This window comes from Phalacrocorax carbo, chromosome 1 (assembly GCF_963921805.1).
Source record: "Phalacrocorax carbo chromosome 1, bPhaCar2.1, whole genome shotgun sequence".
NCBI lineage: Eukaryota > Metazoa > Chordata > Aves > Suliformes > Phalacrocoracidae > Phalacrocorax > Phalacrocorax carbo.
The window spans coordinates 195,770,541-195,787,104 of NC_087513.1; the positions used below are offsets into that span (position 1 = coordinate 195,770,541).

General features: G+C 41.7%; 1 protein-coding gene across 3 annotated transcripts in view; it reads right to left on the reverse strand.

Moving 5' to 3' along the window:
- Window positions 1–15,445, reverse strand: part of WASF3 (WASP family member 3) — a 76,824-nt gene extending 61,379 nt beyond the window's left edge. The window contains exons 1-2 of one of the 3 annotated variants that reach the window (XM_064441110.1): window positions 15,336–15,443; window positions 11,256–11,297 (exon numbers count right to left, since the gene is read on the reverse strand). The gene's annotated coding sequence lies outside the window, so the exon portion shown is untranslated. Of the gene's footprint in view, window positions 1–11,255; window positions 11,298–15,335 lie in introns of all 3 variants that reach the window. The other 2 variants (XM_064441113.1, XM_064441111.1) reach the window with 2 other exon arrangements.
- Between the last annotated feature and the right edge of the window lie 1,119 nt (window positions 15,446–16,564).

Below are 16,564 nucleotides of genomic sequence, written 5' to 3' on the forward strand. Positions count from 1 at the left end.
TGTATATACATATCTCAGATCTCTCAACAGTTCATAATAATGTGATTGCTGGTATGCCATCCTATTCTCCCTCAGCTTCTTGCCTGTGTCCCTTCCTCAGTCTTCCATCAACCATTAAATATCCATTTCAACTACACTCTCAAGTCCTGCTCTCTTTGCCTTCCTCGACTGAAGATTTTGAAAACTACAAATACAGATTATTTTCAAGAATTAAATGCATATTTACATCACAGAGGCAAAATATCTTGACTTTGGAAAAAACAAACCTTAAATGTTTTGAGACAGAGGCAGCTGCTTGCTGAAATGCACAGGCCACCAAGAAGTCCACAGTAGGGGCTGGGGGTTTCTTTTTCCCCATTCAAAGAGCAAAAGCCGTTCTCTTTAAAACTGTGTAGACAAGCATGGAAGCACAGAATGTACCCCAGGAAAGGAAGTATGCAATGTCCCAAGGCAATATCGTGCTTGCCCAGGCAGCAGCTGACAGCTCCAAAGCAATGTGCAACTTACACTTGGGAGTGGAAGAAACCAGGCATCTTGGTCATGACTGACCACTCTGCTCTGGGAAAGGAAGAGAGAAGAGACAGCAGGGAAGCTGGCACAGCTTCAAATCCACCTCTTCCAACCTCCATATAGGAAAGCAGAAACCACACAATGCTTTGGGGTTCTACTTCACAGAGGATGGGACCAGAGCCACACAGCTGTGACTCATTGCTTCCTCTTTCCCTCTTCATTTAACAGCTGCTTGGTGCTGGCAAAAGAGCAGCAGAGGAACAAACCATGACCAAAAAGGGAGGGTCAATTAAAAGTTTGAGAACTGCTAACATTCAGCATGTTAAGCTTACACAAGCACACGCACAGTACGTGTGTGGAAGCTAGCAAGTAAAGCTACACCAGACTGAGAACTCGACACCTTGGCAAATCTTGACTCTTCCACCACAAGAGACCTTGGTTTCAAATGCTCATGTAGGTTTTCATAGGTGACCTCTGTGACCACAACGTGGAGTAAGCACTACAATCATCAGATCTGACCACTCATATTATTAAAGGTTACAAAACTCCTGGCAAATTATGCATCGGTACAATGAACTAAAAACAGATCATCCAAGAAGGCATGGAACCTTGTTTGGGTGTTTTTTGGTTTTTGGGCAGGGTTGTTGGGGGGTGGGGGGGTGGTGTTTTGGGGTTTGGTATGGTAGTGGTTTGGTTTTGGGGTTGGGTTTTTTTTTTTTTGCGCCAGGGAAGTTGTTGGGGTATTTGGGTGATTTGCTTTGTTTTTTCTTTAAAGCCCCCTTTATGAGGAACCACTTAAAATGTCACCTGATCCCAAATAATACAATTTTTCTTTTAGCACAGTAGTGGCTTTCTAGTTTTTTAGTAACATTCTTTTAGATACATGCTGGTTTTCTAATTTTAACAACTCTTGTTGCAGATTACCATAGGAATACCACTTTTTTTTTGAAGATGTTATTGTCCCAAACACTTAGGATCCTATGTTTTCAACTTACTGGCTGCAGAAGTAACTATTTTCCATTAACCAGCAGTAAACTGGCATTTCTGTAAACTACTAGCAACACACTTCCTGTCTCACCAATTTTAGTCCTGCCATGCAGGTCTACTTTAGAAAAACCAAAAATTTCAAACCAGGTTTCATTAATTATTTTCTGTCCTCTTTTGATACACATGGAAGATCCAAGCTCAGTTCTCAAAATTGCCGATACTCTAAGATTTACCTTTGTTACCCTTACATATTTGGGACATTCACACCACGGAAGTGTAAAAGTGGCATTTAAATGTGTCTAAATTTCACTACTCAACTAACAATATCCTTGGTTTTATGGTTTGGGGAGTTCCTCCCCCCTTTTCTTTCCTTTAAGTCAAGGCTTCCTGAAAATGAGATTTAACCATGCTGCTGGCATACACGGAAGAAAACCAAAGGGAACAAAACCTTCCACCTACCTCATTTTCAAGCATGACAATAGTATAGAAATGCCCTTCCCTTGAGAAAGGCGTTTATTTAGGAGTAGCCTATTGCCAGGTTAACACGTAAATAACAATGTTCTGCATCAAAACTACTACTACAAAAGGGAATCTTGCAACTTTGAAGTGGACAACTGAAGCTATTATTAGGACAAACCCATGTTCAAGTGCTCAAAAAATAAACAAATGATCAATCATCAGGACCAAGTAGGCAGTTGTGGGGAAAGGGCATTTTCCCAATAAAAAGTCACAGTAACAATAACCAGTACCCACACGATGATCTTTGCCCTCATATGGCCCACTGAAAGACTCAGGTTTAAGATTTTACAACTTGGATCAAGACAGCTTTCTAGATATAACCTTACTGCTACAAAATTCCTGTTGTCCTCCCCTAAACATAAAGCAAAGACACCAGAAGTATAATAAGAAGTCTGACCACGAACCAGCACACCAATCCTCCACTGGTGATGCTTTACTGTGCTTTGCAGGCAAATAGATCACTGGCTTTGTGCAAAAAATATTCGTTTGGATTGTACAATTAAGTGGAATTTTAGTCTCAAAACCCCTTCTCCATCAGACTCCTGCATCTCATCACTTCAAGTCAGTCATTCTTTCTCTGCTTTTATTGAAGTAATTAACAACTAGTAACAGGCAACACCAATTGATTAATACCAAGATGTACCACAGTATCACATAAAATTTTGGACAAAAGGTCAATGGTATTTCATGTATCAGCAGAACTCTTTAGTCCCCTACCAATTTCCAGCTCTTTGAGAAATGAGCTTGCTCAAAAAGAGGTAGGACTTGTTCTTGGGAGACTTAAACCCAAACAGACTATTACACAGAGCAATACTGCACTGGCAATGGGAGCACACACAATACCTATTCCCAGAAACACAAGACCCCTCCTCCCTAGCACAACCCTCCTTTCCCTCTAAAGGGATTATGTAATTTTTTTAAACCAAGCCAGTAAACTAAGATACAACTAACTAGGCCTAAACTAAGACTAAACTTTCCTAGTTCTTGTACAGTTACAATACAGAAAAGTATTTCCCTATTTCTACGTTTCTAATCTAAAGATCCTAGTTTAATAAATAGTAAACAGACTTATGAGAAGAAAGTTTAACATTAAATCTTGTACCAGATGCACTTCTGAAGAAATAAGCAAAATAAAAAGGATTAGCCAGAATTCAAACAAAAGCACATGAGAACACACAAGAGGCATGTTTTCAGATTTCACACCCCTTTGCAACTTACATTCTTTGCCATCTCTCTCTGCATAACAGGAGAAAACTGATTTAATAGCTGGAAGTGATATTATGCTATCAACAGTAAATAATTTTCATCCGCAAGCACAACCAGCCATAAAGCAATGTATCTGTGCATTAGGAACAAAAGGTATTAAAAATCAATAAAGAGTAGGTAAAAACTATTACTAGATCAGTTGAGCAATTTATAAAGCCTCTTGGCTACCAAGAATCTATCTGGCAGAGACTACTCATTAATAAGGAAAACAACTTCACTTCCTCCTAAGCCTTTAGAGTATCAGTATCTGTTCCTGCATAAAACTGCTGTAAATCCCAATCTTACACAAACAGCTAACATTCTTTGTCTGAGGGGGAAGGGGAGGACAAGGTACCTGCAGTTACTGTATCTTTATGGGCCAGCTGTTCCATAGGTCACATTCTTTTCTACTCAGAATCACGAAAAGTTGTTTCAACCTACAGAAGAACATAAGACTGAAGGTTCCCCACTTTGGCCAAGTCTATTCTTTTAAGAGCCAATAAGAATTTTTTTTAAATCAGCAAGTCCTGCGTGCTTTGAACTAGAAGAGGATCAACACTTCATTATACACCTGCAGAAATGAGCAAAAAGGCATGAAGGCATATTTTACAGAAGGCCAGTAGTATCATGCAAATTAACTAATCCACAGTGGAATTTAATTATTTCTACAGTCTTATCTTTCCCACAGTATAGTTATTTTAGTATTTGTTCAAAGTGGATTTAGAAGACTCAAAAATACACTTCTGACAAAAGAACACTTGTCCTTCAAGCTTTGTATTTCAGACAAGCTTTTGTTTCAAGGTTTCCTCCATATATTTTCATTCTAAAATCAGGTTGAACATCTCAGAAAATACAATAGCTATCAATACCCTTAATTAAATTCATGGGTTTTATTCCTCTAGATTCAACACCCACACTTGCTACCCTCACAGTTAAATCTCTCAAATGTTTCCCACTCAGTGCTAAACCACATGATTTTTCTCTATTCTTATCCCATCCCTGTAACTGAATGAACCTAGACAAACTTCTTCAGCTATCTGGGACTGTTCTGTCCCATATTTATTGTTTTGTAATGAGGCATAAAGGAAGTTATCTTTGACCAACAAATCAAAGCTGTTCACTGTTTAGCCTGTCATCCCTTAGGTTCACATAGCTTACTTCAATATATTTTCTAATGCTTCATATTCAAAGGCTGTAATTCTACCAAGATGAACAAGACTGGGGACACTCAAACTACTCGTTTATAGCCCTGGGTTTTACAGTTAACATCACAGTTACCATAAGCGTAAAATGAAGCCTTATTTATTTATATCTGAACATCAACATTTAAGTTTAGCTTTGAAAAACTTCAAAAAATTACAGGCTGCCTGAGTCCTCCTCTGGAGCCCAGTAACTAGGCTGAGGAAAACTCTTGCCAAGCTATGATTAGCATTTAGCAGCTTAAGGGCTAACTGTGCTTGTTGTTTCAACCTTGACAACCAACTCTAAGGACACACCACTAAATTTAAGCTTCCCAACAAATTTAACATTTGATTCTGCTGAAAATACAGTTTTACTACATGTTTTGAAAATAAAATCGTTTTTTCCTCTTTTAGAAATCCATGATGATGCCAGACATATGCTTGTTTTCCAAACAACAACTGTTTAAAAGAAAGAATACTCTTTCTGATGTTCTGCCAAAAATAACATTCTGTGGTTTAAAGAAATCTGATAGTAGGCAGTTCACTCAGTTGAAGGAAGAAGGGTTTACGTTTCATGTCTTGCATCTACTTCCCTCCATTTTAAGTTTCTTTGGGGATGAATGTGGCAGTGGGGAGGGTTTTTGTTGTGGTTTGCTGGGTTTTGGTTGTTTGGTTTTTTTTACATCTCCAAGCATTTCACTCTCTAAAAGAAAGGCATCTGTGGGTTTTACCAGAAATGACACGAAGCAGAAGTTCATCACAACACATTTCTTTCTTATAGGGAATCCTAGGATATAAAAGAGAATTAGAAAGGAAAGCAGAAGACGACTTCAGAAGAAATGGATAGGAGAGAGTTTGCAGGAGGAGGAAGTGGAACAGAAAATCCAAATGGGGAAGTAGCACAAAACAAAGAACAAACAGCTTCATCTTAAAATGTAGGAGAGGGAGAGGAGATAGGTTTGGGATTTCAGCTGCTGTTATCACAGGCACAAAAAATACTACCTGCCCACTAAAGGTCGTTATTTCATTGCTTCCTCAATAGTCTCAGATTAAGAGAACTGGTAACAGAAACATGCAAACTGGACTATATACGGCATAAGACTACTATATCTGTACATTTCAGAAAGCCACCCTTTTAAGACAAGGGTTTGATCTGCTACAATGTTTGACTTAGTCCTTCATTCATTTTACTAGATGGCAATTAATAACTCACAGAAATAGTAACTGGACCAATTTACTAAGTGATGTCAAGTATTTAGTCAGCTTGAAGCATCTAAGAGAACAAAAATTCTGGAATTTTGCCCAGTCATGGAATTTTAATTACTGCTTCCCAGCGGTTATTGCAAATAGAGTTAGAAATCCCATTGAACAGAACCATGCCATCACTCTCCAAGATACAGAAATTTCTGAAGGCTGCTAAACCTGCTCCAACATCAAGCCAACTAGTCAGACAACAGTTCAGCCAGCTGAGTGACCAAGAAGAATATAATCTCCTACATGACAGGAAGCCACAGATCCATGCAAGCTTATAGGCCCTCAGAATTGTTAGTACAGCAACCGGGATAACATTATTGCAAAGCACATATCTTCTCCAGCAGAAGACCAAATATTTTAGGAAAATAAGTCAGAATCCCAACGATCTTACAGTAATATTTCAGATGCAGCTATTTCAGGCTAAGAAAAATGCTTAAGATTAAAAATCCAACTACTTATTAGTATGCCAACATGGAAGCTTTTCCTGACATTAGCAGTGCAAATCCAACACAGAAATTCAGCAACTAGACACGAAGGTCTGCCTTTACAGCATTATTAGCTTGAGCTATAACCAGGTGTTGCTCCTAATCTTATCTATACACTTGCATAGAATTACCCACCCTGAATCAAAGGATGCTTGGAATTTCAAGATAGTCTACAAGAGTATGAGTGGTGTTTGATGACAGAGGCAAACGTTCCAATAGCTACATTTCATTTGAGGGCTGGAAGACTAAACCCCAGAGCATTCTCAGACACTCCTCTTGAAGGTATTTGTACCTCATCCCTTCAACATTCAAGTATTTCACACTTGCCATGCGCAAGCTCTCCAACGCTTTACCTGCTATAAATATAAAGTGATTGCTACAGTGAAGATGTACAAGACCTGTGTGATTTGAAGAATGGTGAGCTTCAAGAGAAGCATGCTGATGGAGCTGAAGGAGACAGGATGCCCTCCATCTAGAAAAAAATGAAGCTGCTGAAATGCTAGTTCCTGGTTCTTTCTGCAAAAAGAATGGTGGATAGAAAGCACATGGCTTGCACATCTGCTTGTCTAGCATAGCCTGGAAAATACCCTTCTACTACAGAGTTAGATAACCTGACACTGTAACCAAACCATTTGTATAACTATACCAAGACATCCTCTTTAAACAGGACTCACAGTTAACTGCAGGCCCACTCCAGCTCCTCAGCTGGCATGCAGAGGTTAGAAGGAATTTCAATATTCAAACTGTGTGCAAAAAAACCAGCAATACATGTACAGTGTCTTCAAATTCAGCATAAAACCAAATGTAGGCTTCATTTGAAGTGATGTGTTGTCTCCTCCATGTTTGCAGCTGTTTAAGCATTCAACTCAGCAGCCAAGCTTTAAAAAGAAAAACAGTACTTTCCCAGGAAATAACTCTACTGTGCTGATATGAGTTCCAGAGAATTTCAGCTTTCTGTAGAAAACTCAACAGCAATCTCTAACTGCTGTAGATGAAGAAACTAAAGAGCCACATTTTCACTACAGCCCCCCTTTCAATTCAGAAGTTCAAACTCCTCATTTCTTCTTTCACATGTAATGAGGCAGAAGAGCTTCTCAAAGAAGCATTTCCAAAGGCTGTTTTAAGTTTCAGAATAAAATAAGCTTGTCTTACAGCACACTATTCTCCACAGCTGCCTATTGCTCTGTTAGGACAAAACCAAGACCGCAGCAAATGAATTATTTTCCAAAGCATCATGGAATACTGACCTTTTCTGCTTACAGGATTTCAAAACAAACATCAAGAAATCAATTCCAACATTCACTGGAATACTGTTAACATGTTTTGATATATTATACCTGTCACCCAGTACATATGCAAGCTCTCCAACCATTACTCATTACGAGCAAAGCGGTTGCCATTATGAAGATGCACAAGAAACCTGGGATCCATCAGCTGAAGAACAAAGGTCACTGGCTATGAGGAAAGTACATGTCCTAATGCCATTTAATTTTCCAAGACACAGGAGTGCAGAAGAGAATCTGTTTAGACCTTTACCGAGCTTTCTTTTTTTATGAAGTGCATTATGGATCCAAGGGTTATATACTGCTTACTTGCTCTGACAGGCCTCTCTGCTCAGGTGCACACCAGTGACCCAAACACCATTGTCCTTGCCTTACAAGACATCAGAAGCATAAAACAGAAAAGGCAGGTTAGCCCTTTCTATCCTTCAAAGGAAGGCATTGCAACAAGAACAGCAGTGCTAGGCTGCAAGAAAAAAAACACTGGAGAAGGTGAGGGCAACAGCTGCATACATCAGCTATGACTGCATACATTAACTACAAACCCTCAGACAAGGGAATACTCACTCAGCTAGCCATTAAAGTCAACAGCACGGGTAGAAATTTCACCCCCAGATTCAATCTGAACCCCAGTCTCTACTCACAGCCCTGTCAATGGTATCTCACTCTGCAGCAAGTGACAAGCAGATAACTGGTTAACCACTCCATGGAAGGAAGTCCTGATGTCACGTTTTATGTAATGTTCTCCACCTATAAATATGGCAGAGCTCCAGTAATTCCCAACTTACATCTTTTACACACAGCTTTAATATTACATACTCTTTGCACTGGCAACTAGGCTTGAATAAAACATTTTTTATGAGATTATACATGCCTTTCAGTCTTCACTGATGAGGTGCTTTGGTCACTTTTTGTTCTACAAATATATCAACAATAAAAGGAAATACTTTTGCACACGCTATCTTCTAAACAGTCAGTGAAAATCAAGTCCTCCAAGGCCTCTAAAATACTATTGCATTATAGCTTTTATGTTATCATAGAATATCCTGAGTTGGAAGGGACCCATGAGCATTATCAGGTCCAACTCCTGACTCCACACAGGGCAGCCTAAAAGTTAAACCAGATACCCAAGAGCATTGCCCAAACACTTCTTGAACCCCACCTGGCTTGGGGCCACAAACACTTCCCTACTAAGCTCATTCCAGGGCTTGACCACCACCCTTACTGAAGAACTTTTGCCTAATACCCAATCTGAACTTCCCCTGAGGCGGCTTTAAGTCCATCCCTCGTAGCCCACCGCCGGACATCAGCGAGAAGAGACCAGCACCTCCCTTTCCGCTCCCCCTCATGAGGAAGTTGTTGACAGAGATGAGGTCACCCCTCAGTACCCTTTTCTCCAAGCTGAACAAACCCAGTATCTTCAGCCGCTCCTCATAAGTCACACCCTCTAGTCCACCTTTCACCATCTTTGTTGCCCTCCTTGGGACGCACTCGTATATTCTTGTATCCCTCTTGTACTGTAGAGCCCAAAACCAATTGGTGTATTTTATTCCATCAATGACCTCTGTCTTCATAATCTACCACTACATTAAGAACATTTAACAGGCTTCGTAAATCATGAAGAAAGCACACTAATCCAGAATACTACTGTATGCTAAGATCCAACTAATTACCCAGCAACCTAAAGGGCAAGACAAGACACTAACAAAGAACATAGACAAATATGAGCAGAAGTAGGAAATTACAGCATTCCAAGAAAAATGTAACATCACCCCCATTCCTAGCAAGGACAGGCAAGTGTTTCCTGAATGAGGAATCTCTAGCATATTAATGGTAAAACAGTACAGTGTCCAGCACTAAGACATGCCCCTAAAAAAAATTAGGGCTTCCACTCAGGGAACCCAACAGGAAAATGCAGCATGCAGCACTCAGTGTTGCCATCCAAAGAGAGCACTTCAGCTCAACAAGATGCGGTAGCCTCTACACCTTACTAGCACAGCCCCAGTCCAAGCAGCTCCCTGTTTTGATATTTAACTGTTCAACAAATACCTTAAATATACATAAAATAGTTACGTGTGCTCATAGACAAGCCAGGCACCTGAAAACATGGCAGCATTACCTTAGAAAGACTGAAGGAGCCAATTTCAAGAAAATATCAAAGAAAAAAGTTAGAAAAGGCTGAATGACAGCAAAGTATTCCAGCATTCTTCACCCAATTTCATTTACATCATGCACTACACAGCATTTTCACTACTGATAATTTAAACTTTCCTTCCCAGTTTTGAAGTTCCATCAGCAAGCCACACAAGGCTGACAGAGGACCTGAGAATCACCATAATATATACAAAACTCTAAAGCAAGTGCATATTCAGATACCAAAGAACTGCCCAAAAGCACATTAATGCATAGTTACAACAACCAAACAAACATTAACTATGCTTTTATACCAGCACAGGAAGAAACATAGCCACTGCATCAGCCTCTAAAAAGTCTATCTCATTTGAACTTAATGGTGATAAAAGTTTGTTTGATGTAAATTTATCTGTGTGTACTGCTGTGTAAATGAACAATGCTTGTGAGTTTTACAGAAACTATAGAATAATTTCTTGTGGTATCAGGCAGATTTCCACACATGGATGTGCAATAAAGGCTGTGCCAAAGAAACAGGAAATAGAGTTTTGATTTATGGAACTAGAGAGAAAACCAGCCAGGCTGTAATTCTGTGCACAACATTTGAAAAACTTATTTTTTCTTGTCCTGAAGAAAAATACATTTAAGTTAACCTAAAATTCTGGTTTTGACAGATTAATAGAAGTTACAACTGCCTTAGCACAGGCTACTTCTATTTGTATCAATTATGATGACAGTAAAATATGAACTCTGAACAGATTCAAATTACTACTGATATTATACATACTTCATCTATGTCACTTACCAGCATTTCAGAGGTCACAGAATATTCTGAAGACTATTATAAAACCTAAGTATCTACAAAATGCAAGATTAATTCAAAAACTAAAGCAAAAATACCTGAATGCCAACCATGCCCAAGAAACTTACTTTAGGTATGTTATTAAGTTCACTAATGCTTAGCCAATTCTCTAACTCAGCACTTAGTGGTCTCAGTTCTTTCCAGTACTTCTTACCAAGACACTCTTGCAAGGAGGCTTCAAATTATGAATGTTTAGAAGAAAACCTACACATTAAGTAGATTTGATAGTATAAGTACTCTGATAGTACACAAATTATGGGAAACAGTTTTCCTCTACTGTTTTTGTTTTAGACTGACATATGTGTTTAAAAAATACAAACATCCATGAAGTTCATCTTGAATAACATTCAATTTCTCTGTTTTTAAAATATATTTTTTAAAATACAGAAGATTATTAACTCAGTTGAAGTGTGCCTTCAAGTGGCACAAGTATAACAAATATTCAAAAATAAAATATTAAATACATTTGGCATAAAGATGTTCTATGCTTAACAGAAACATATATTGTCCCCTATTTCTGTATTTGGCTACCAAATCTCTGTAACAATAAAGAGATTATATCTGTAACCAACAAGGAGCTCCAATAATCTTGAAAAAGAGTAACTAAAATTCTGCTAAATGGAAAGGTCTACCAAAAAAAAATCCCAAACAGATTGATTCTAGACCCAGAAAACATATTTCAGTATGTGAAAGGAAAAACTAACTTGCACTGTGCTTAAAATCAGAACACGTAAAAATCCCTAACACATACATATTTGCGTTTTTAAAAAAAAATAAAAAACCAAATCCAACAAATGCTTACCGTATTAACAAGCCTTCAACAAAAATTCTCCAGCAATCTCACCTGCCAAAAATAAAGAAATCAAACACGATAAGCTCCTAGTTTACAGCCTAAATGAGCATAAATTTTTCCATTTTGATCTCCAGCTGTTTCTACATACAAATTTCTTGATTTCTTCCCAAATGTTTTGTTTCCCCTTTTGGCAGAGGAAGAAGAAACTACATCTATGAGCAGCTAAAAATACCTCAGTTATCCCAGTTTTCAAGAGAGGGGTGAAAAACAGCGATGCTTTTCCAATTTAAAAAACACCACAGTGTAAATTTCAACAGCTTTTACAACAGGCTGTCTTCTGAACAGTTAGCTTTAACAGTAAGTGTGAAGGAAAGCACTCACAGGTTAAAGTTGAACACAAATCTGGTGTAAATTCAGGTTATTTTCACTACTACCTCTAAAGGCAGACTAAGTTCTCAGGAGAGAATGTAAGCACTACAGCAGCTCTGCTAGAGAGCTAAGGCTCAAAATGCTGAATTTCATTCTCAGTCAAGTCACTGATTTTCTTACATTACAGGCATTCTCTATGTGAGTCTTCCATATGGGGAAGTTAACACTCACGATCTACCTCTATCTTTCAAGAGAACAAGCAGTTACAACCCATGACCCATAGTATTCCTTGCACAAGGAAGCTTCTGAAGACAACATACAGTTGTATATAACACTCAGACACATATTTGTAATCTGATCCTACTGATGATCTTCACATTCTGAATGGCTTTAAGATCACAGAACTAAGAAATGAGCCTAACAGAAACAACTTCTCCCCATCAGTACTGTAAATTAATACCTTTCTGCTATTGAGGTAATTAACAGAATTAACAGAAGTTAGTATCATAACCCACTGGACACATAGCCTGGTTAGCAACTTGTGCTAGTACTGCAATTCACCTGATACACAGCTGGTAGCTCGATATCCTACGCAAGCAAAAATAAAAGGAAGTCCAAGTAATGACCACAAGAAGTCCAAAAATTTTAACTGGAGCCACACATGAATCAGGAAGACACCACTACATCACCTGTGAATATAAAAAGGCCCAAAAGTGCTGGTATTATACAACCTGTATCACATTCAAGCTCAGTTACAGGACCATATCAAGTACACGCCAACTAAAGACAGGCCTGCCACAGCAGACCACAATTAATTGCAACAGCTCTTGCTCATTCCTAACGAAAAGCAGTCAAGAGAGCTCTGGAAGACAGTGCTATGGGAGGGCTTGAAAGAACAAAAATTTAATTGCAGATCTCTATCCTTTTACATCACAAGTCCTCCATGCAGTTCTCTGAAGGTTCCTTTCCACTCCAGTTACTACAAATTGCACCAATATGCAAGTGCCTATGCAGGAAGTTTAATCAAAAAGGGAGTACTTGCAAAGGCATGAAAGCTAATTCGCTGTCCAGGTGACACTGGTATAGTGACTTAAAGACCTACCTAGCATCAGCTCTTCTGGAATTCTTTGAAGTATCTGCTTTAGTTTCATTTGGTTTTCAGAAATCCTGTCCTGCTCATCACTGTATATAAGAAACTTCGAAATAATATTCCTATCATCTGTCACACAATGGCTTTTCTTCCTTTCCCCTCCATTCAGGAATAATGCCCGCCAACACAGTTGTCATTGTTTCAGAGAAATATATGGCATGTACCTTCTCACTGAAGAATAAAGTAAATAAACCTGGCTAAAGTAGTCACACCAAAGAGCAGCTGGTCTGTAAGAAGTTTATATTATTACTCCTAAAAATCATAATCCTTTGAGGCATGTTGTACAGACAAGGCTGAAAAACAAAGCAGTTTACGCTGCTATTAACTATGAAATGTCATATTTGTTATACCATATAAATCAAACATGAGGCCTCAATAACTTATTCCTGCTATGAAAGCCCTTTTTTAAAGCACAAGCAATCCTATTTCTGAGATATAAAGTAATCTTTTATTACTAGCAAAGACCATACAATTTCTGCAACTATGGTGTATAATCAAGGCTATTGTTTCAATATCTATCTGATTGAAAAAAAGTTTTCTATTTTTTCTTTATTTGAAGAAAATAGCCATGGAAAAGGAGAAGAAAGAGGACTGGCTCAATTATATACTATTTCATGTACAACAAAACCTCTGTGTTCACTGCCTAATAGCTACATTCACACTGCCGCTAGCAATACAAACACAAAACTAATCCACCAGCAAGCAATAAGAAAAGTTTGCTTTGCACAACTCATGCCCAAAATTCAGCTGGAAATAAATCAAGCTTCCGCATTTCTCAAATGGAACATAGTCTCATCCTGGTCTCAACTGAAGGGCTACAGATAAAACATCCTTCTTAAAGGACTTACTGAGTAAGAATGACTTAGGGTCTTGACTTTAGCATAGGCAGATAACTGTCCTTCCATCCTGGTGTTTTTCTTCTGATGAGAATTTAAAGGCAAAAGCAAGCTGTAATGGAATGAAACACCTAACAAAGCTCAGTTCCACAGCTCAAATATGGGGTTTAGTCTTGAATCTTTAAGTCTGCAAGCACTGTAACTTGTAACTTTAAGAGGTTTCCAACTTGGGTATTAGTCTACATAATTATTCCATATCATGTCAACCTCCATCTATTAGAGGCCACACGACTTAGCATCTGAGCTACAGATCGCTGTCGCATGCAAGAGCATGCTGGATAATAAGAACTGCAGCCTTATTCCATTACTTCATTCCCTTCTTCAAGCACACACACTATTAACCACTACGGAAAATATTGTATCAAAGTCAAAAAAACAATCTGTCTCATAAATGTAATACTTTTTGATTCCCTAAGTAAAGCTTTAAAAAGGAAAAAAGAACGCAGACCAGCCTCGCATAATCCACAAGGCAAAACAACCTCCTCCTTCTCACCCTCAGATTTCAAGTCTCTTGAAGTTCCTGGCCACTTTCATAATTTGCCATCTTTTTCTAATAGGAATAGTTTCCCCTTATTCCCTGTAGCTTACAAAAGAGGAACAAAGAATCACAGCTAGACAGCTTTTTCCTACTCCTGCACAAATAGCGCGCAAACTAAACCATTTGTGCTTTGAAGTATTTTTCTGTCAAGGAATCTCACAACTGCATCCAATAACCCATCACTCAAGGACTGGCCCCACTTCACAGATTGTTCCTCAATCTAAAGCTATCAGCCCTCCTCCCATTAGTTATCTGCAGCGATTACTGAACTGTATCGGAAAGGAGAAGAATAAATAAAGCATTTCTTAACTCCTTTTTGGATAGCGTTAGTTGCAATAAATCCCTGTCTTCACATGCCTGCGCTCACCCAGACTCCCAGCTCTTCTCAGCGACACATTTACTTATTTCTTAAGTGGAAAAAACAATCTGCAAAAAACACGAGTAGAAAAAAAAAAGGGGGGGGGGAGGTGTGTTGAAAGTTCCTGAGCTGTCAAGAACTCCCAGTTCCCTTCAAAGCCAAAGACGATTATTTTTAAGTACTTGAAGACCGCTGAGCACCAGAAGAACCTTGCCGGTGTCACGCCGCGGCGCGGGTGCGGGGACCGCTCGTGAGGGAAACACGAGTGAGAAAGAGGCCCCCGGACCGACCGGGGTGCGGGGAACACGGCGCCCAGCCCCGAGAACCGCAACTCCGGGGGCCTCTTCCCCGACCCCACCAGGGGGGTGCTCCGCATCCCTCACCCGAGACCAAGAGGGGGCCGGGGAGCGGCGAGGGGCCGGGACCGGCGGGAGGGCTGCAAACAAAGCCTCCCCCGCGGGCTGAGGCGGGAGGGCCCTGGGACGGGCAGCCCCGCCGGGCCGGGGGAGGGCGGGCGGCCCCGGCGCGACCCGCCGGTGCCCTCATCGCGGCCACGAGGAAAAAGACGCCGCCACCGCGTTGAGGGGGCTCCCGCGGGGCAGCGGCGGGATTATCCCTGCGGGAGGGCGGGCGGAGGGAGACCGTTAAAAAGCGGCTGCTCCCCCTCAACGTCCCTCCCGGCGGCCGCCGGGCTCCCGAGGGTGGGGGGTCGGATAACAGACCCCCCAAGCGCCGCCGCGGCGGGCTGAGGGAGGCGGGAGCACGGCCCCGCACCCACCTGGCGCCGCGCTCCGTCCCATCCCGCACCGCCGCCGCCGCCGCCGCCGCCGCTCGACCGCTCACAGCCGCCGTCGCCGACCGCCTTCGCGGGCTCAGCCTCCGCGCCCCCCGCCGCCGCCCCACCCCTTCAGCTACCAGCTCCGCCCCCTCCGCCTCCCTTTTGGCCCGTGCCAAGAGGGGCGGGTCAAGGCTCGCCAATGGAAGACAGTGTTTCGCCTCACGCATTGCTGATCGGCGTCAAAAGCATCCAATGAAAACGCCGGGGGGGCGGGGAGAGCTGTCAATCAGCGGCCCCTACCTGGGGTTCGCAAGAGGGGAGGGGGTGTTTCCTCCCGCTGACCGGCGCTGCCCTCCCCTCCCCGCCCCTCCCTTTCCCTTCCCTCCCTCCCTCCCTCCCTCCCTCCAAACATCCCCCGTCTCGGTGCCGCCGCGGAAGCCGCCTGGGTGCGGAGGCAGCCGTGGGGTTGCCGCCGCGGGGCTTGTCTCCCCCCCAACAGCTCCCTGCCCCACAGGAGCAGCCGCCCCTTCCCCACCCAGCGCCCCGCTCCAGGACACACAGCCCTCACAGCGATGAGGGCCATCTTGAGTGTCCCCCATGTTCCTTCTCACTGATGGGGCCTCACCCAGAGGCCTCCGCCCTCACTCCTCACCGCCACAGGCACCACCATGCCTGCCGTTTGCTCGCCCTTGCGACCCAATTCCCAGTGAACCCAACCGCTGGTCAACCGGGCCCCAAAGAGATTCACACCCGTACCAACGCGCGCCCACGGGGTCAGTGGGGCTTGATCCAGGACGGCGGCGGGGGCCTTGGCCCCTCTGGGCAGGGTGCATTGTGAGGGCCGCAGCTGCTGACCCAGCCCGAACAATGCTTCAGATTTCATCCTTTGTAGTTATCCCTGCAACGGGGGCTTTTGTTGCTCCCTGCAAAGCCTGCAGAAAAAATAAGTCGGACTTTATCATGTGAATGAGATTTGGGGGGGGAGGGGTGTGAGGGAGGGTACAGCAATCGCCAAACAAACTTTAATGGCCCAGGGCACTTCAGTAAATAATCACAGCTGAAAGTAGAGGTTATTAAACAGCATCTCGAGTCAATCGTCTTCAGCGACTGAAAGTTTACTGAATGTAAACCCAATTGTACCACCAGCTTCAGCTATCCACACTTTGCCTTACAGGGGAATGAAGCAAAGATGTGGGCTCACAAGCACCTCCTTTGCACAAAAAAATCAT